The sequence below is a fragment of the Gossypium hirsutum genome, chromosome A03 (assembly GCF_007990345.1).
Source record: "Gossypium hirsutum isolate 1008001.06 chromosome A03, Gossypium_hirsutum_v2.1, whole genome shotgun sequence".
In the NCBI taxonomy this organism is placed as follows: Eukaryota; Viridiplantae; Streptophyta; class Magnoliopsida; order Malvales; family Malvaceae; genus Gossypium; species Gossypium hirsutum.
In genome coordinates, this window is record NC_053426.1 from 37,962,455 (window position 1) to 37,984,417 (window position 21,963).

Here is a 21,963-nt window from a genome sequence, read left to right on the forward strand (position 1 = left end):
GAAATCTCTTTCTAATTAAAACCCCTATTGTTGCATTAACTCGATCTATGGACTCCCTTATTAGATTTGACTATAATCTGGCAGATTTATGTCGTCCTATCTCTAGGATTGCATGCAACTTCGCTTAATTATGAATAATCTACTCTTAAACATGGATTTTTGCTCCACTGAATAAGCACATAAAAAACCTGAATTAATATATTGGAATATTAAAGCAATGGTTACTATCACAATTAAGAATAAGAACAAGTATTTATCATATAACTCAAATAATAATAAGATCCGTCTTAGGTTTTATCTCCCTTAGGCATTTAGAGAGTTTAGTTCATAATAATAATGGAAAACATCTCAAAGTTTGGAAAACAACAAAACATAAAGAAACCCAAAGACTTCAAGGAAATTGGATGGAAATCTTCAGTCTTGATGTAGATCCTACCTCTAAGGTGATTCTGTTAGCTGTCCTTGAGTATTTTCTACCTTCAACTCTGCGTGTTCCCTTTAATCCTCTTCTAGGGTCTTTAAATAGACTTTGGAATGCCCAAATTAGCCTAAAATTGGCCTTTTTTCGAGTAGAATTAGACCTAGGCACGACAGGGACACGGTCGTGTGCCACGCCCGTGTGAAGGTGCTCAGGCCATGTGTAATTCTGACTTGGTTTTGTGTCGACACGGCCATGATACACGGGCATGTGGATTACCTGTGTGGAAGTGCCTAGGCCTTGTGTCATGCTAAATTAGGCCCATTTTGTCCATTTTTGGCCCGTTTCTTACTCTTTTCGCCTTCTAATGCTTGCCTATGTATAAAATATGAATTTAAAAGATTAGGAGCATCGAATTCAATGAAACCAAGGAAAAATCATCCATAAATATGCCAAGCATGGGGTAAAAATATGTATATATTACGGTTTATCAAATATCCCCACACTTAAGCATTTGCTTGTCCTCAAGCAAAGTCCTCAACTCACAATTAAAATAAATTCTTCTCAACTTATAATTCTCATCAATAATGTTCGAAACAATTCACAAGTAATCATACATTAAGAGCTTAACTAAAAGAACATTAAATTTTCAAACAATTCAAATTGAACATTTCAATCATGAAATCATAGGTATCCCCCTTTATCTAAGTAATTACCTTTAATTCCAAATCGACAAGGGTTGACATCCTCACTAAAGATTCACTCAAATCACTCTAAGTGTTTAAGGTTCAACAATTAAGCACTCAATAGTCAAACATGAAAAGTTATTACCATAGGCTTGCATGAAAATCAAATCTCCACCACTATAATGAGATGATGCACAAATCAAAAGGTCTTTAACTGGGTTGTAATGGGGCTTGGGTTAAAGGTGTCGATAAAGGCTGAAAAAGAGGGTTAGAATCGAGATTAATTTAATAGGTTACCAAACTTAGAAAAAAATAAAGCTAATCACTGAATTACAGACAAGTACCAGAATTAACACTAACCAAAACTAATGAAGTGAACTTTTCTCTCAATATAATGACTTATCCAAACTCTTTAGAACAATATGTAATTGAATGAATATAAATATACGTTTTTTTTAAATAAGAACAAAAACAAGTACTTAATGGAAAGTACATAATAAGAAATAATTCAGCATCTGGAATGAATGAACATAGTTAGGTAACTAGTCAAATCAAATCTCGATAAAAAGCAGTCAATGAGAAGGGAAAAATTCTTAATGAATCAAAAAGGGTTAAGTCGCGGGTTAATAATAAGGGGAAAATCAAGAAACAATAGTTAAGGCTCGAAGGGGTTTACTAGGGGTCAATTATGTGGGTAGGCTTTTTATGGGGTAAATGGGTTAGAACCTAAGTGCCTTTATCATTTTAGTATATGAAATCAAAGGTGTGGTCTCGACATGTATAGTTGATGCAAGTTCTAGAATAACAAATCAATGTTGACACACTCATAACCAATAAAATTAGTGAGCAAGAAAGATATATGCTCTAAAAGGCTCAAAATCTCACGAAAATTATGGGTATTTGATGCCAATCCTGTAAATTCAAAACTTCAATATAATACCTCAATTCAGGGAAACAACCTGGCAGGTTTAATTCTCAAAAGTCAACTTATCATGCTTGAACCCCTAATGTCTTAAAGTTTAAACAATCAATGCATGGTTACCTATGATTTAATTAAAAACATATCAATCAAAATCATAAATCAATCCGAATTAACTCTAATAATGATAAGAGAAAATTATTTAAGAACGAGATAAAAATTCAAGGATTTTCTGATAATCACATAAATAACCTCCCCACAATTAAGATGTACATTGTCTTCAATGTACAAAGATAGATAATAGTAATATAATCATAATATTAGAAAAGAGTGAGAGAAGCGAAACTACCCTAAATTTTTGGATATAATCCTTGAAAGAGCGAAAATGGGTTTAGAGACATTGAAAGTGATGTGTATGTGACATGTAGACAGAGGTGAAGGTGATGGTAGAGGTTTGGGTTCCACAATCACAGTGCCCAGCGAAGAAGTTATCGTGGTGGCTATGGTCATGGTCGAGCAAGACATGGCAGTCATGGAAGATTGTTTGTTTATTCCTGAGTAGCACCCATTGACTGAACCTTGTAAAACTGCGATGCCATCAGTAATGTTTAGGGGATTTAAATCGATAGGGATATTATGGTTGATAATAATGAAATAACTAGATAAAAGGAAATTCAAATTATACTAATAAAGGTCTTTTAAGAAAATGATAAATAAAGACAAAAAGAAATGTAAAAAGAAAAAAAAAGAAAAAGAAAAATAAATCAAAAAATAAATGGACTCAAAAGTCCTCATCGACAGCTGGATCCTGAGGTGGTGGTGTTGGAGGCGATATGCGAAAATGTTGGCAAATTTTTTGTAGGGTTGCCTCAATGGTGTCGAACCGCTGAGTGTAATATTGCTCAAAGCGATGAAGGTGGTCAGAGACATCAGACAGTGAAGCTACCGCATGAACTTGTCGATGACTCGGTGGCGGCTGAGAAGGTGGGTCCTCCTGAAATGCAGGGATATCATCAGGAATATCCTCAGCGTCATCCTTATCGGTAGCTCGTGCAAGTCGGTACTGAAGAGGTTCAAACCCACGACGACGCTCAATCATTCTCATATGGAGCATACTTTGGATTCCCTTTTGGGACATCTGGCTAATGAGAGTAAGCGATGAAGACTGCGCCACTATATTCAGGAGCCCAAAATATCACACTAGACGTGTCACATATGGGCCTATGCTGATGACTCCCTTTCGGTGTCGTTCTGTCTGATGGTGAAAGGCAAGGGCGACGAAGTATACGAGATAAAAAATATGCCCCTGCCTCATACTCCACAGGAAGTATGCGTCGTGAGTGTTGACGACGCCAGTGCTCTCTCGCCTCCCTGTTAATGTGTGTGCCAAAAAGGCATGGAGATAGCGCAGAGCTAGAGCTAAAGCTAATGCCTTTGAACGGCTAGGATCATAAATGCCTGTAGTAGGCATGAGGCCTATCCAACATGATGAAGGTGAACGATGGATGTGGCAGTAGAGGTGGGGAAAATTGTCGGCCTCCATGAATTCGTTTGTATAGAGTCCTAAGGTAGCTCCAAATTCTGGAACACTTAGCTGCAGTACTAGACTTCCAAGGCAGAATTGGACTGTTCCTGGGTCGTCATGCTCTGCCATTACTATTTGTAACTGGAAGGTCAAGCCAAGCTCTAAGGTGAACTCCAAATACGTTAGCTCAATGATATCAAAGAAGCGGTCCCACGGAGTGGTGGCAAAGAGGGCCTAAACTGAATCAATTAGGTGGACCTGCTCTAGTGCGGCCCAATCAACACAACACCCCACACCAAGGGGTCGGGCACGTAGGATCTAAAATAATTCCTCTTGGGGCCCTAGTGGAAATTGGAGGAATGGAAGTCGTATCTCGGTGGTGGGACCCGAGGAAGATGTCGCTCCTTTTCACTTTTTTGAGGTAGGAACTGTAAATTTCTTGCCTTGTGGGTTTGTCATGATGTTTGCAAACAAAAATACATGGCTTGAGTCAACATAGAAACCAAGCGAGTAAGAACAAACATCTAAATGCAACATAATCAGGCAAACGAGAGAAGTAGAATCGTAATGACTAGTGGAGAACTAACTAATGGAGTACTAAATATGTATAAGCATGATACGAATTAACTCAATCAAAGCAAATGACCCGAAAAAGAAAAAAAACTATGCAGCATATAGCAAATGTTCAAAACGTTCTTAAGCAGCAAATCAATAAAAATTGAAACTAAGCACGAATCAGAAATGACAGTAAAGTATTAGTAGAGAAAAATGATATAGAATAGTGATAAAGAAATATAGGTAATAATAGTCAACAAATTAAATAAAATAAATGAGTAAAATAGTAGAAAAAGGTTAGAAGTGCAAGGGAAGAAATCGAGATTGGTGGGGTTGGCAGAGTCGTGCGGCGGCACATGGTGGTCGGAGGGGGAAGGAAAAAAGAAGGGGGAAAGGAGAGAAGGGAGAGAAAAATGGAGAAAGAGGATGGGGGTAAAGAAAATAGGGAAGTAGTGTTAAGAAGAAGGGAAAAGAGAAAAAGGAAAGAAAAGTGAAGAAAAGGAAGGAGAAAGAGGGTGGCTGATTGGAGAAGATGATGAATAGTGAAGGGAAATGAGAAGAAATTAGGGCTAGGGAGAAATAAAAGGAGGCTACGATCGTGTAGGCCCCGTTTTAAACCACACGGCCATGGCCCACACCCATGTGGTATGCTCTCAGCCCGTGGTTTTCGTGAACTCGTAGTTAGTGTCGCACACGGTCCCTTAGGCACGCCCGTGTCCTCAGGCCGTGTGGTGCGCACAGTCGTGTCGCACTGCCGTGTGCACATTTGTTTGCTTTTCCCACGCCCGTGTTCAGTATACCACACCCGTGTTCATGAGTTGTGCTTATCAACTGATGATTTAAGTCAGTGTTGCACACGGCCCATGGACACGCCTGTGTGTCTAGGTCGTGTGACCTACACGACCACATCGCACGGCCATGTGGTGCTCCCTTCGTTTCGCCCACTCCCGTGGTAAGTCCAACACACCCATGTCAATTAATCAGGATTGCGTACGGCCTTCAAGCACGGCCGTGGCATCAGCCCATGTTCTATTTTGGCTTCGTTGAACGTTTTGATCTTTGGGCAAGTTCTCACATGGCCTTGGGCACGCCCGTGTTAAAGGTCGTATGGCTCCCACGGCCGCCTCGTACGGCCGTGGCGTTTTATCACAGCCCGTGTCTCTGCTGATTTATTTGGAAAATTAAAGTGCAGTTTCAACACGGTCTGGGACACGCCCGTGTCCCTTAGCCGTGTGGTGCACACGGCCGTGGCTATTTATCGCAGCCCATGTGTCATCCTGTCTTGGGAAAAATGTTTGTCCTGTTTTAGCACGACCATGGCCATGCCCGTGTTTCTTGCCCGTGGGGATCCCATGGCCTAAAGCACGCCCGTGTGCTAGGCCATGTGTGCCAAGAATACCTGCAGTTAAACTGTAAAACAAAAGGAAAAATAAACTAAGTTATTGAGTGGGGTTAGTGCTCGGGTTGCCTCCGGAGAAGCACTTATTTAAAGTCTAATCTCGACTTTGCCTTGTGGGAATGTTAGGTGGGTTCGCGGAGCCGTAGCTCCTCTCCATTGTCTTTAAAATCCTCACCGTTATAAAGTTTAAGACGATGTCCATTTACCTTAAATGTGCCTTGGGTTGGGTGACTTACCTCTACTATTCCATATGAAAAGACATTTTGGACTACAAAAGGACCTGACAGTCGTGATTTAAGCTTTCCAGGGAAGAATTTGAGCCTTGAGTTGTATAACAGGACAAGATCTCCAACTTCAAATTGCTTGTGCTGCTTTAGACGAGTATCATGGCGGTGCTTCATTGCTTCCTTGTATAATCGTAAGTTCTCATAGGCATTAGCTCGCCATTCCTCTAACTCGTTCAGCTGCATCAATCTCTTTTCACCAGCGAGTTTGAGATCAAAGTTCAGAAATTTTAGAGCCCAGAATGCTTTGTCTTCTAGTTCAAACGGTAAATGACAACTCTTCCCATAAACAAGTCTGTAAGGAGACGTTCATATGGGGGTCTTAAAAGCGGTTCTATAGGCCCATAAGGCATTATTTAGTTTCTTTGCCCAATTCTTCCTATTTGACTCTACAATCTTTTTTAAGATGTGTTTAAGTTCTCAGTTGGCGACTTCGACTTGTCCACTAGTTTGAGGATGGTAAGGGGTAGCTGTTCTATGGTAAACTCCATATTTCTTAAGGGTTTTATTGAATTGAGCATTACAGAAATGAGTGCCCCTATCACTGATAATTGCTCTAGGTGCTCCAAATCGAGAGAAAAGTTTCTTAAGGAACTTCACCACTACTCTAGCATCATTAGTAGGTAAGGCTTGGGCTTCCACCAATTTAGACATGTAATCAATGGCTACTAATATGTATTTATTCCCAAATGAGATAGGGAATGGACCCATGAAATCAATACCTCATATATCAAATATTTCACATGAAAGCATGTACGTTTGAGGCATTTCGTCATGTTTAGAGATATTACCTGTTCGTTGGCATTTATCACAAGAAGTAACATACCTGTTGGCATCTTTGAATAGTGTGGGCTAATAAAAACCTGATTCGAGCATTTTATGTGCGATCCTAGTCCCACTGTAATGTCTTCCAGTTGGTCCTGAGTGGCAATGTTCCAATATCTTTATTACTTCTAACTTCGTGACGCATCTTCTAATAACTTGATCTACTCATATACGAAATAGAAAAGGATCTTCCCAAAAATAGTTTTTCACATCAGTGAAGAATCGTTTCTTTTGCTAATGTGTCAACCCTTTTGGTGTAATGTTAGCAGCTACATAATTTGTGATGTTTACAAACCAAGGTACCTCTGAGTCAGATATGGCGAAGAGTTGTTCTTCAGGGAATGTGTCATTTATCTCATGCTCATCAAATCTCTTGAGATGTGGGTTTTCTAATTTGGATAGATGATCTACTGCAAAATTTTCTACTCCCTTCTTATCTTGAATTTCTAGATCAAATTTCTGCAACAACAAAGTCCATCTTATTAGTCGAGGTTTGCATCTGTTTTAGTAAGCAGGTATCGAAGTGCTGAATGGTCAGTGTAAACGAAAACTTTAGATAATATTAAATGTGGTCTAAATTTATCGAATACAAAAACCACAACCAACAATTCTTTCTCAGTCATCGTGTAATTTTCTTGTGCGGCTGTCAAAGTTTTTCTAGCATAATAGATCGGTTGAAAGTGCTTGTCTCTTCCTTGTCCAAGAACCGTACCTACTGCAAAATCACTCGCATCACACATTAGTTCAAAGGGTAAATTCTAATCAGGTGCAACTACAATCGGGGTATTAATTAATTTATCCTTAAGAGTGTTAAATGCTTCTAAGCATTCCTGATTAAAATTGAAAGGTACATCTTTTTCTAGTAAATTCGTTAAAGGCTTAGCTATTTTAGGAAAATCTTTAATGAGTCTTCTATAAAATCCTACATGTCATAAAAAGCTTCTAATAGCCTTAACTGAACTAGGGGGAGGTAGTTTCTCAATAGTTTTGATTTTCGCTTTATCAACCTCAATCCCTTTACTAGAAATTTTGTGTCCTAATACAATCCCTTCACGAACCATGAAATGACATTTTTCCCAATTTAGCACAAGATTCGTTTCCTCATGTCTCATTAGAACTCGTTTTAAAATTTTAAGGCAAAGATGGAAAGGGTTACCGTGTAACACCCCTAACCCGTATCCATCACCGGAATAGGTTAAGAGGCATTACTATAATCATAACACAGTTCAAAACAACCGAACATCAAATATCATCTCATTACAGTAACAGTCATTCATTCACATTCAATATTCACATAAAATTTAGTGTACAATGCTTAAACATACATTCGGGGACCAAATTGATAACATATAAAAGTTTTAAAACTTATAAAAATTTTCAACTTTTAAAAGGCCACACGCCCGTGTGAACAAGCCGTGTGCCTCACACAGTCTAGACATGTCTGTGTGTCTAAGCCGTGGCAAAATAGGGCATAGCAAATGACTTTCCCACACGGCCAGACCACACGCCCGTGTGTCCAGTCCGTGTGCGAGCCTGACTTATAATTGTAGGGTACCCCAGGGGACACATGACCGTACAACATGGCCGTGTGTCGCACATGGCTGAGACACACGCCCGTGTCTCTGCCCATGTGGACAAAAAACAGGCCATTTAAATAGCCAATTTGCCACCCCAATTTTGGTCATCCTACAAGCAAAGGAAACTAAAATATTTATAACACCATTTCAGCCAAATACAACACTAAAATGTAACATTTTTTATATCATAAAATAGACACCAAAATTCATACCCATAAACCTTACATTTCATACCAAACATAAAGTAATATCATACCAAAGCATTTCCTTCCATATATCATTCAATCTCAAGTTAATCCTACCAAAACTTACCAACTAAAACATACCACAATTTCATATTAACATCACATACCATCAATCATTATCCACCATGAGTTCAAGCACAACTTAGCCAAATCACATGGCTAAGTATAAATATCACAAAACACCATTCCAACAACTACTAGCCTATACATGCCATACTTCAAAAATATGCATTTTCAAAAGTACCGAATTAAGGTTTGATAGTGTGGTGATGATCCTTGACGGTCCCCGAGCTTGTAGTAGCTTCGATATCTATAAAACAATGCAAAAACACACAAAGTAAGCTTTCAAAAGCTTAGTAAGCTCGTACTATATTCATCAATAGTATATAAAACATAAAAATATTTACAAATTCTCAATCATCTATCAAATCTATACCAACCCAATCCATATGTTCATAACAATTCAATGAACTTCACCTAGATAATATCATCTACCACAAAGGTATCATACATACCTGGTTCTTCCCATACTTACTCACTTTCATTCTCACCTCTTGTTTGAGTATTTGAAGACTTTGCATAAATTATTCATACTTTAACATTCACACACTTAGTGCTGTAAAGGTTAGCCGAAGCTAAAATGATTTCTCACACTTAGTGCCATCTTAACTAGCCGAAACTAAGTCAGTATCGCACACTTAGTGCCTTTAGTAGCCGAACCTAGTTTAAATCGCACACTTAGTGCCAATGCTTTCAATTCTTCATCATATCATCCAATTCAATTATATACAACCCATGCATAATAAAGGCATCTAAACTTAACATCATATTTTAAGTACGAACTTAGCTCGTACTCGAAATTTGTCGACTCAGACTGTTTATTCTACAATCTTTGATTTCCCTCGGTCTAAGTCTGAATTCCGCTTTTCTTGATCTAAATGTATTCAAAATTAACCCTTTTATTCACCAAATAATTTAAAACAATCCATATGTACACAATTAGGGCATTTTCCAAACTAGCCCTCATATTTTCACATTTCAACACTTTAGTCCCTATTTCACAAAATCACAAAACACACATAATTGACATCTACACAAGCTTAGCCGAATTCTCCTGGTACTCATACTAGTCCAAAAATTTCATTTATTTCACATTTTAGTCCCTCAAAATAATGTTTTCACAATTTAGCCCAAATTACTCAATTTCATCAAAAATCCAAAAATAAAACATTTAAACCCAACATCAAGCTTCCATAATTTATCAACTAACATCACAAAGCTCACATTTTCATCAATGGCACATTTCAAAATCATCACCAAAACTGTAAATTGAAGCATGGGTTCGATAGTATACGAAACAATGATTACAAAAACATAGAAATTATCAAAAATGAGCAAAACACATACCTAATTCACCAATTCAAAGTGCTGAACCCTAAGTGAGATTTCTCTTTTCTTTTTCCTTTGTATTTTTGGTGGAATAACATGAACAAATGGCTAATTTCATGCTTTTGTTTTATTTTAATTACTTAATAAACATTTTCCCATTTTTCCCTTTTTTAAACAATTATAAAACCTTTTAATGAATGGTTGTTTTAGTCCATTAACATTCCCAATGTACAAATAACAACATAAGGACCCTTACTTTAGAAATCCAACTTAAATAGGCACTTTAACATCTAGCACATAGCTTTTAAATTTTACGCGATTTAGTCCTTTTTGCAAATTAAGCACACAAACAGTTAAATTTTCACACGAGACTTTCACACATGTCCATTCACTTATAATAGACATGGAAAATAATATTAAAATATTTTTTTAACTCGGATATGTGGTCCTAAAACTACTATTCTAAATAAGGCTAAAACCGGACTGTTACATACTGAATATCGAGAAGTTGTCCTTAAATACCTCCATAATGTATTCCACGAGTTCATAAAAAATTGCCAACATGCAACGCTGAAAAGTAGCAGGAGCATTACATAGACAAAAAGGCATTTTTCGATAAGAAAACATACCATATGGACATGTAAATGTCATTTTCTCTTGGTCCTCAGGACCTATTGGGATTTGGAAGTAACCAGAGAGTCCATCTAGGAAGCAATAATTCATATGCCTAGATGATCTTTCCAACATCTGATCAATGAATGGTAGAGGAAAGTGATCTTTTCTTGTGGCATCGTTCAATTTCCTATAGTCAATGCAAACTCTCCATCGCGTGACTGTTTGCGTTGGAATTAATTCGTTCTTGTCATTGGCTATAACAGTCATGCCTTCTTTCTTAGGAGCAACCTGCACAGGACTTACCCAAGAGCTACCGGAAATAGGATAAATAATTCCAGCATCTAGAAGTTTAATTACCTCTGCTTTCACTACTTCTTTCATATTAGGATTCAGTCGTCTTTGAGCTTGCACACAAGGTTTATATTCATCTTCCATTAAAATTTTATGTGTGCAAAAAGAAAGACTGATCCCTTTTATGTCAGAAATTTTCCAAGCTATGGCTCTTTTGTGCTCCTTCAACACTTGGAGTAACTCGTCCTTTTCGGTTGGCTGTAAATCTGAAGCAATAATCATTGGTAATGTGGAATTATTTCCAAGAAAAGCATATTCTAAGTGATTTGGTAGTTGCTTTAATTCCAATTTAGGAGGTTCTTCAACAAAGGGTTTTAACTTTAATTCGTTGTTTACCTCCATATCTTCATAGCTCTTATGTCTCAATGAGGGCTCATTAGAATTTAGTTCAGCTTTTATCTTACCTACTGCAAAATCATCGTCATTTACCTCCTTTTCTTGGGCAAGACATAGTTCCAACGTGTCCTTATGTATGATTTCCTGTAAAGAATCTTGAGTAGAATGATCAATAGCGTCAATAAAATAACATGAATCATCCTGTTCCCTAGAAAATCCCATGGCATCATATATTTTAAAAATAATCTCTTCGTCACCTACCTTAAGCACAAGTTTACCATCACCCACATCAATAACCGCCCGAGCAGTGGCTAAAAATGGACGACCTAAAATTAAAGGCACTTCAACATCGCCATCCATCTCAAGCAAAACAAAATCAATAGGGAATATAAATTTATCTACTTTTACAAGCACATCCTCTATAATACCCCTAGGATATTTAACAGATCTATCAGCTAGTTGAATACTCATCCTAGTGGGTTTCAGTTCCCTCAGACCAAGTTGCTTGAACATCTTGTAAGGCATCAGATTAATACTAGCCCCTAGATCAGCCAGTGTCTTTTCAACATTTAAACTACCAATTAAGCAGGGAATAGTAAAACTTCCCAGATCCTTCATTTTGGTTGGCAGTTTATTTTGGAGTATGGTCGAGAATTCCTAGTTTAATTCTACTGTGGAAAATTCTTGAAACTTCCTTTTGTTTGTCAAAAGTTTCTTCAAAAATTTTGCATATGTAGGCATCTGCGAGATAGCTTCAACAAAGGGTAAGCTAATATGCAACTGTTTAAAGAGTTCAAGAAATTTATCGAATTGTGCATCCATGCGGTCTTTCTTCAAATTTGCTGGATACGGGATTGGTGGTCTATATTCCTTCGGTACTAAATTTTCATTGTTGTTGGGTTTTACCTCCTCTCCTTCGTTTCTGTCAACTTTTTGTGGTGGCTTCTTTTTAGATTCAGCTAACACTTTCCCACTCCTTAGTCTAACTACTTTTACATGCTCTTTTGGATGGGTTTGGTGTTACTAGGTAGACTCCCTAGTGGTCTTTCTGAAATCATCTTAGCCAGTTGTCCAATTTAATTCTCGAGTCCTTGAATTGATGCTTGCTGATTTTTAAGTGCAGTTTCAGTGTTCAAAAAATGGGTTTTCGCTACTAAAATAAACTTTGTCATCATCTCCTCAAGGTTCGGCTTTTTCTCTTGCTGGTGAGGTTGTTGTTGGAAGCCGATGGTGGTCGTTGATTTCCTTGGCCGCCCCATGAGAAATTTTGGTGGTTCCTCCAACCGGCATTGTAAGTGTTACTATAAGGATTATTTTAAGGTTGAGGATTATTACCCATATAGTTCAATTGCTCGTTCTCCATGTTGGGGACATAGGGTGGATATTTTGAATTGTTTAATCCACCTCCACTTGCATCGCACTACATTACTGGATGTACCTGCGTAGAACCAAAGCAAACCATCAATTTTTCTATTCAAAAGTTCTACCTAATTGGAAAGCATAGCAACCGAATCGAAGTTAAAAACGCCGACTACTTTTGTCAGTTTTGTGCTCATGACTTGCCACTGATAATTATTTAGTGACATCTCTTTTATGAACTCATAAGCCTCTTCAAGTGTTTTTTTATTGATAGTTCCACCAGTAGCTGCGTCAATCATTTGTCTAGTCGAGGGATTTAACCTGTTGTGGAAAGTTTGAACTTGTCGCCAAAGGGGTAACCCATGTTGAGGGCACCTTCTCAATAGATCATTGTATCTCTCCCATGCATCATAAAGTGTTTCTAAATCCATCTGCACAAAAGAAGAGATATCATTTCGTAAATTAACCGTTTTAGCCGGCGAAAAATATTTAAGCAAAAATTTTTTGGTCATTTGTTCCCAAATGGTAATTGACCCTCGAGGTAACGAGTTCAACCACTGTTTAGCTTTATTCCTTAATGAAAAGGGAAACAACCGACGGTGAATGGCATCGTCAGAAACACCATTGATCTTAAAGGTGTCGCAAAATTCCAAAAAATTTGCTAAATGAGTGTTTGGATCCTCGTCCTGCAAACCATCAAACTGAACAAACGTTGTATCATTTAGATCGTGTTAGGTTTTAGTTCAAAATTATTTTCAGTGACAGCAGGTCTAACTATACTCAATTCAGTTCCTGTTAAAGTAGGTTTAGCATAATCATACATAGTACGAGAAGCAGGATTTTGATCTACTGGATTTGCAGCAACCACAGGAGGTAGCAGATTATTCTGATTATCAGCCATCTCTTCGATCGTAGTATGAATATCATCCTCTCGTCCTTCCTCTATGTATTGTAGGCTTTGCCTTATTTCTCTTCGGTTTTTGTGAGCTGTTTCTTCTAGTCATAAACTATAAAAACCTGCCGGATGTAAAGAAAAGAAAAATTAGTAATTAAAAATAAAAAAAAATTAAATTAAATTGCAAAAATTAAAAATGGCTAATGTAATAAAAATTAAGCGTTCCTAATATCTTAGTTCCCGGCAACGGTGCCAAAAACTTGATGGTCGTAAAACTAACTAAAAATTCAACTAAGGCAAGCGCACCTATCAAACAGCAATATAGTTATGGTGAGACCGGAAATATCCTATCCATGAGGACTAAAAGTACTAGTAATTACTATCTTTTTATTATCTAGCCTAACAATTAAGAGAATGTTTTATTTAAAATTAATTATCTAATTAACTAGGATTGCGACAGAGATTAAAGTTGGAAACTACTTTTTAGAAAATCGATGGAGAAGACAATACCCAAGGAAGAATCCACCTAGACTTCACTTATTACCTTTGAATTAGACAATTTATTCACTTGAATTAATCCGTAGAAATCCCTGATTTATGTTAATATCTCTTTCGAGACTCAAAACAGCTGACTCTAGGTTGATTAATTGAAATCTCTTTCTAATTAAAACCCCTATTGCCGCATTAACTCGATCTATGGACTCCCTTATTAGATTTGACTTTAATTCGGCAGATTTATGTCATCCTATCTCTAGGATTGCATGCAACTCCGCTTAATTATGAATGATCTACTCTTAAACAGGGACTTTTGCTCCACTGAATAAGCACATCAAAAACCTGAATTAATATCTTGGAATATTAAAGCAATGGTTAATCTCACAATTAAGCATAAGAAAAAGTATTTATCATATAACTAAATAATAATAAGATCCGTCTTAGGTTTTATCTCCCTTAGGCATTTAGCGAGTTTAGTTCATAATAATAATGGAAAATATCTCAAAGTTTGGAAAACAATAAGACATAAAGAAACTCAAAAACTTCTAAGAAATTGGATGGAAATCTTCAGTCTTGATGTAGATCCTGCCTTTGAGGTGATTCTGATGGCTGTCCTTGAGTAGTTTCTACCTTCAACTCTGCGTGTTCCCTTTAATCCTCTTCTTGGGTCTTTAAATAGACTTTGGAATGCCCAAATTAGCCCAAAATTGGCCTTTTCTGAGTAGAATTAGACTTAGGCTCGACAGGGACACGACCGTGTGCCATGCCCGTGTGAAGGTGCTAAGGCCATGTGTAATTCTGACTTGGTTTTATGTCGACACGGCCATGACACACGGGTGAGTGGTCTATTGGTGTGTCACACACGAGCGTGTGGATCACCTGTGAGGAAGTGCCTAGGCCGTGTTCCATGTTGAATTAGGCCCATTTTGTCCGTTTTTGGCCTGTTTCTTGCTCTTTTTGCCTTCCAATGCTTGCCTAAGTATAAAACATGAATTTAAAGGATTAGGAGCATTGAATTCAATAAAACCAAGGAAAAATCATCCATAAATATGCCAAGCATGGGGTAAAAATATGTATATATTACGGTTTATCAGCTTGTCTGTGATATTGAGTGGTTTGGCCAGAACGTGGAGTGTTATTGGATGGATGAGTTCTGGGGAACACTTTATTGGTGTGTAGCGGAGATGGGTAGGAATGTTTTTGAAAAACTTGCGCTGATTTCTGAAAAAGCTCTATGTTGACATCCTCATGCATACTACTATCTGAAAAACTGTGTTGATATATAAATTCTGCTACTTTTATGAATTGTGTGCTTAAATTATTGGTTGTACCTAGTTTTAAATTGTTTATTGATATTTTATCGAATTTACATGAAATATTAATTTTTAACAAAAATATGGTTTTTGCAAAAATTTTCGTTGTGATTTTTATAAAAATATGTCAATATTACATTTTTTTCGCTGCAATTCTGAGAAAAGAGTTTTTAATAACACTAGACTTAATTTTTAAAATTACTAATATTTACAAATGAGATTTCTAGAGACATTTGATTTTTCTAAAATTAACATGGTTTCCAAATAATGACAACTAACCAAGTTCCCTAGTTTTGAAGGAAAGGAAAAATGAATTTGAAATATGATTGGAATTATGAAAATTTTGAATAGCGATCAAACTTTTACAAATTGAATACCAAAATCATCAATTTATAAAATTTTCATGTTTTTAGGAAATTAAGTTAAATATTCAATTTCACTAGTTTTGAACGATTTATGCAAATGGTTTAAAAAGTATGTTTGAAAACTCGGAAAGTTTTTCTGGGCCATTCCTGTGGTCAATGTAGCTTTCCAAATTCAGCCATAACGACTAGGCCAGGTTTGAAGTTTACCACTGATATGGTATATTTGTTAGAGTATGCCCAAAGATCAATCATGAGATGATTGTAATCACATACTCGTTTTACCTTGTTTATCAATATAAGACATTGCCATTATTATTTCAGTTTCTTTTTTTGTGTATATAAATACACTAAATTGTAATAATATCCTAAGAAAATATGATTATTCTTAAAAAGGTCATTAGTAAAGTATTATTGTGGGCTTGGAAAACAATAATGCGTTAAGACTAATGTGTAGCTGATTGATGACAAAGAATTGTCATTGACATAGGGATGTCAAAATCAATACATGAGCATGTGTTAGAGAACAACATATTGGACTAACCCGCTATGAGTATGTTTCTTGTGTTATTATGTAATAGTCACAATACTACTCATAGTGATAACTATGTCTATGATCCTTAGACTTGAGATCATCATTTTCCTAACATTGTGTGTCATATATTTTGATATAGTCAAAATGTCTACTATAACAGGTTGTACTATAAAGACTGATGTTGGATATACCACAATCCATGTAGTGAGATATGGTTGATCAAGATAGGATTTATCCATCCTACATAATGGGAGTAATTTCTTAGGCCTTTTGATGGAGTAAGACAAGAAATGCATAACCATGCTCGAATAAGTTGATATGAGATATCACACATATTTGTTTATTGTAGTCTACTCATGAAATCAAGAAATATGAGATTGGACTATACAAGTGTGACTATTCCATGACTTGTGTCCAAACTAGATATTAAGGATAAAATGATATAATACATGAAAAGATTATCACAGAAAGGTTATGTCGAATCACGACTTCTTCTAACTTGGGTGACAATGATGCCTTAACAGATGCCACTTACTGCTTGTAATATTAGAAACCTGTAACACCCCGTACCCGAGTCCGTCGCCGGAGTCGGACACGAGGGGTTTGCAGACTTAAATCACTTCTTTGCACAATCCATTTTAAATTTTCCAGGCAAGCTGGCTACCTGCGTCACTGTCACCTTAAAAATCATATCTTGAGTTTCACAACTCAAAAATCAGCTTCGTTATTTTTCCCTGAAACTAGACTCATATATGCATCTACAAATTGTTTTCTAGAATTTTTGGTTGGGCCAATTGGTACAGTTTATTAGTCAAAGTCTCCCATGTTACAGGGATCGACTACACTGACCTTTGCGCATTACGACTAGGATATCTCCCTGTACAGGGCTTCAATACTGATGTCGTTTGTTTCTATAGAAACTAGACTCAAAAAGGAATCTATTCATATATGGCATGACTTCTAATTATCTCTGGTTAGTTTATAATGAATTTCCAAAGTCGGAACAGGGAATCCAGAAACCGTTCTGGCCCTGTCTCACGAGAACCTGGATATCTCTTAACATACTGTCCATATGATCTTTTCGTTACTTTCCTATGAAAATAGATTCATCAAGGTTAGTTTACATAATTTATTCACTATTTAATTCCATTCCTACTATTTTTAGTGATTTTTCACATCTACATCACTGCTGCTGCCAGCATCTGTTTTTTTAAGGTAAACTTTACCTATTTCATGATCCTCCATGGATCAACTAGAGTTTGTCATACATATTCCAAAGGTGATCAAGAATAACCCTTCCCATGGCTAACCGTTACCATGGTTACTTGTATTGGTTATATACCGTTTCGTTTCAAATTCAAAACTCGGCTAATACGCATTTATACACTAGTAATCAAATACTAACATTTTGAATTTTATCTTACTACCATTTCACATCTACTTTCTACCATGGCCGAATGCATCAAGACACCATTTACCCTTATATTTACCATAGCCGAAAACCTTACTCATTCCAAAAATTCAAATCTCAACTTGGTCACAAAAATAACTTGATATCTCACCAACACAACATCAACACCAAGCAAGAATGATGCATCCATGGCCGAGTGTCATTTCCATCACATAGCAAGATTTAGACCATGGGCTAGGTAGAACTCAAGCTAACAACTAAAACATGCATGCATCTCATGGAACATCATCAAACATACCTTAGCCTAGTTACATGCATGGCCGAACCTCTTCAACCTTTCTTCTTCCTTCCTCCTTAAAATTTTCGGCCAAGGATGAACCAAAGGATGAACACTTTTTTTTTTGTTTTTCTTTCCTTCAACTCACGGCAATGGGGGGGACAATCACACACATCCTTTATTTTCTTTTTTTTTTGTTTCTCATCCTACTAACACTAATATTTTATTGCCCATGCTCTTTATTTTATTAATCCTTACATAATGCACTACCCCAACATGTTTATGACATGTTTTTAGCCATAACATCTTGTCCACCCATGCTCTTTATTTTATTAATCCTTACATAATGCACTACCCCAACATGTTTATGACATGTTTTTAGCCATAACATCTTGTCCACCCATGCTCATGGCCGGCCACTACATATTAGGGGGGGAAAATTGACATGCAAGTCCTCCCTTTTGATTACATGCACTATTAGGTCCTTGTAGATTAGCCTATCACATTTCAAAAATGTCACCCATAAGTCCTTTTGACTAAATTCACATGCAATTTACTAAATCGAAGCCTAAAACTTTCACACCTTCATAATCACATATTTTAGACAATAAATATCACATTCAAATAATTTGGTGACTCGGTTTAGCGGTCCCGAAACCACTTTCCGACTAGGGTCACTTTAGGGCTGTCACAAAACCAATGTTACAAGAGCCTATAGAGTCACACCCTATAGTTGAAACGAACAGAATCCAAACACTTGGTATTGTGTTTAGTTGTCACATGAATTAAATTAATTTTTGAATTAATTTAATTTGATAGTTAAATATTAAACACATTATATGTACAAACTTGTTGTGCACAAATAGAGAACATAGATATAATTAATTTATGAATTTGGTTCATAGAAAATATTAATTGTATATATTTTACTGAATTTATTAATATAAACAATTATATTAATTAATTTCTCACTTTGACTCAAAACATTTACTTAAACATAGAGCTTGCAGTTCATGAGGAGCTCGCAAAACACTGTTCATAACTAGCTCGCAATATAGAGCTCACATATTACTGTTCATAAAAGCACATATTTAGACACAATCACAAGACAAAGTTTTCAAGAAGGCTTACTCTCGAAACTTAGGATAAAACCCTAAGCACCTGATTAACTCTATATTTTGCACATACAAGTGGCAACCCCTGAACACTCACCAGTTTGTTTAAAGCTTTAAACAACCCTTGTCTTTGATTGTAGATGGTTCTGTTAGGTTCGTAATTTCACAGGTTATTAACAGTAAAAGCCAGGCTCATTGCAAACCCCAGCTTTTCAGGCTTACTGGCGATCCCTAGCCCGTCAGGCCCCGAACTCCAGAAATGTACATGTTATTCATTTAAGTGTGCGTGATGCATGGTACACTTATGGGACATGTTAAGACTCTTTGAGTCAAAGTGAGGAGTTTTAAGGAGATCCACTTATCCAATAGAAAAAAAACATGTGAATAGGATTGTGTTTTTTTAAAAAAAATTATGTTTTACTAGTTTAAGCTAACTAACAATAGGTAACCGCGAACTAGGTTTCGAGTAAATATGGTGAACCTAGTTCGTAGAATAGTAACTTTATTAAAAATCTTGTTTAGTTTATGTTTTTGTGCATGCTATATGCATTTCACGTATATTCAATGAGTTTTCGAAAGCCCACACACTCCTTTCTAACACTGTAGACAGTTAGATCGCACTGTGTGTAGCGACGAGGTGAGTGATTCAGGCAAAGCATAAACACTGGAAAGGTGGTACAAGCGAACTCTGGACAGAAAGGCAATGCAGGTTTCTACTTGGGCTTAGAGATATCTTTCTATATGTTGACTTCGCCGATTGTACTAGGTTTAGTGTTGTTTATGTTTATTTTTAATACCTCTTGCAAACCGATAAAACTATATATACAAACCTAAATTTCAAGTATAAAATTATAGTCCAAGTCTGGTTGATGTTTTCTTAATTTAAAAATTCATACTTAAGTATTTAATTTCTAACAAAGTGTTCTTCATAAGCAAAAACATGAAATAATAAAAACTGACAAACTTATATAGAATTCGCCAAAGTTGCTACAAAGTGACAAGGTTTTCAAATTGAACAAAGTGAAAACCCTAAGTGACTGGCAAACTATTGCCTATGAACCTTTAATAAGTTTTTATATACGGAATAGGAGAAACCCTGCGAAACATGTTCGCAGTATCTAAATATGTAGGGGTTGTTCGCAAAACTTACCCTGTTTTAAGGAGTCTTACTCTGCGAAGACTTAAGAGTGTGTAAGTTATGCTAAGAGCGAACCTTAATATTGAGATATGTATCATACAGCTAATGAGATAATTGTTTATTTAAACTTATAATACCACTTGAATAGAGGTTAGCTTAAGTGTTTTGGTGAAAGCACTTATTCCATTGTATATTAGTAACTTAAGCATGTTTTATGTTTTAACTTGTGGTGTGTTGGAGGTTAGGTAGGTTTTAAATAGAGAGTCATTTAGGTGGCTAATGTGGCTTTCCATAAATGGGGTTCAACGACCGGATCGAGTATAAGGTGTTACATTGTTCCTGTATTTGTAATGGAAGAATCAAAATTTGAATTTCCCTCATTTTTCTTCTCATGTTTCTTTCCCCTTTATCCTCAACTTTACTGAGCTTTCATAGCTAATGCACCTTCAAAAGACCCTTCAAATCTCATGAGTCTTCTTTGCTCTTGCTGTAACACCCGAACCCATCTTTATTGCTGAAATAGGGTAATGAAATGCTACAGTAAATAACAGAACATGAACATGCTATTTCAATTCAAAATTCTTTAAAACAACCATTCAATATCAATCATTCAATTAAACCCTATTATACATGCAAGATTGGGCTTAAATCAATCTTATGAAGGCTCTAAAAAAATTCAGAACTAAATTGGGACTAATTTGAAATTTTACATAAAAGTGACGTAAAACATGAAACTAAGGTCACTCGACCATATGCCAGGCCGTGTGACAAGCTGAGGCTATGTCATTGTTACATGTCCTGGTGACACGGTTGTGTGACTTAGCATTACATTGTGCTCGGCTTCAAGGCATGACCATGTGATCCAATGTCACATAGCCTCAGCTTGTCACACGGCCTGGCATATGGTCGAGTGACCTTAGTTTCATGTTTTACGTCACTTTTATGTAAAATTTCAAATTAGTCCCAATTTAGTTCTGAATTTTTTTAGAGCCTTCATAAGATTTATTTAAGCCCAATCTTGCATGTATAATAGGGTTTAATTGAATGATTGATATTGAATGATTGTTTTAAAGAATTTTGAATTGAAATAGCATGTTCATGTTCTGTTATTTACTGTAGCATTTCATTACCCTATTTCAGCAATAAAGATGGGTTCGGGGTGTTACAGCAAGAGCAAAGAAGACTCATGAGATTTGAAGGGTCTTTTGAAGGTGCATTAGCTATGAAAGCTCAGTAAAGTTGAGGATAAAAGGGAAAGAAACATGAGAAAAAAAATGAGGGAAATTCAAATTTTGATTCTTCCATTACAAATACAGGAACAATGTAACACCTTATACTCGATCCGGTCGTTGAACCCCATCTATGGAAAGCCACATTAGCCACCTAAGTGACTCTCTATTTAAAACCTACCTAACCTCCAACACACCACAAGTTAAAACATAAAACATGCTTAAGTTACTAATATACAATGGAATAAGTGCTTTCACCAAAACACTTAAGCTAACCTCTATTCAGGTGGTATTATAAGTTTAAATAAACAATTATCTCATTAACTGTATGATACATATCTCAATATTAAGGTTCGCTCTTAGCATAACTTACACACTCTTAAGTCTTCGCAGAGTAAGACTCCTTAAAACAGGGTAAGTTTTGCGAACAACCCCTACATATTTAGATACTGCGGACATGTTTCGCAGGGTTTCTCCTATTCCGTATATAAAAACTTATTAAAGGTTCATAGGCAATAGTTTACCAGTCACTTAGGGTTTGCACTTTGTTCAATTTGAAAACCTTGTCACTTTGTAGAAACTTTAGCAAACTCTATATAAGTTTGTCAGTTTTTATTATTTCATGTTTTTGCTTATGAAGAACACTTTGTTAGAAATTAAATACTTAAGTATGAATTTTTAAATTAAGAAAACATAAACCAGACTTGGAC

At 36.4% G+C, this 21,963-nt stretch overlaps 1 non-coding gene across 1 annotated transcript; it reads left to right on the top strand.

The window, feature by feature from the left end:
• Positions 1-12,840: 12,840 nt before the first annotated feature.
• LOC121225776 (small nucleolar RNA R71) lies at positions 12,841-12,947 on the top strand. The gene has a single exon (XR_005923672.1). It is a non-coding gene; the product is annotated as a small nucleolar RNA R71 (small nucleolar RNA).
• The last annotated feature ends 9,016 nt before the right edge of the window (positions 12,948-21,963 follow it).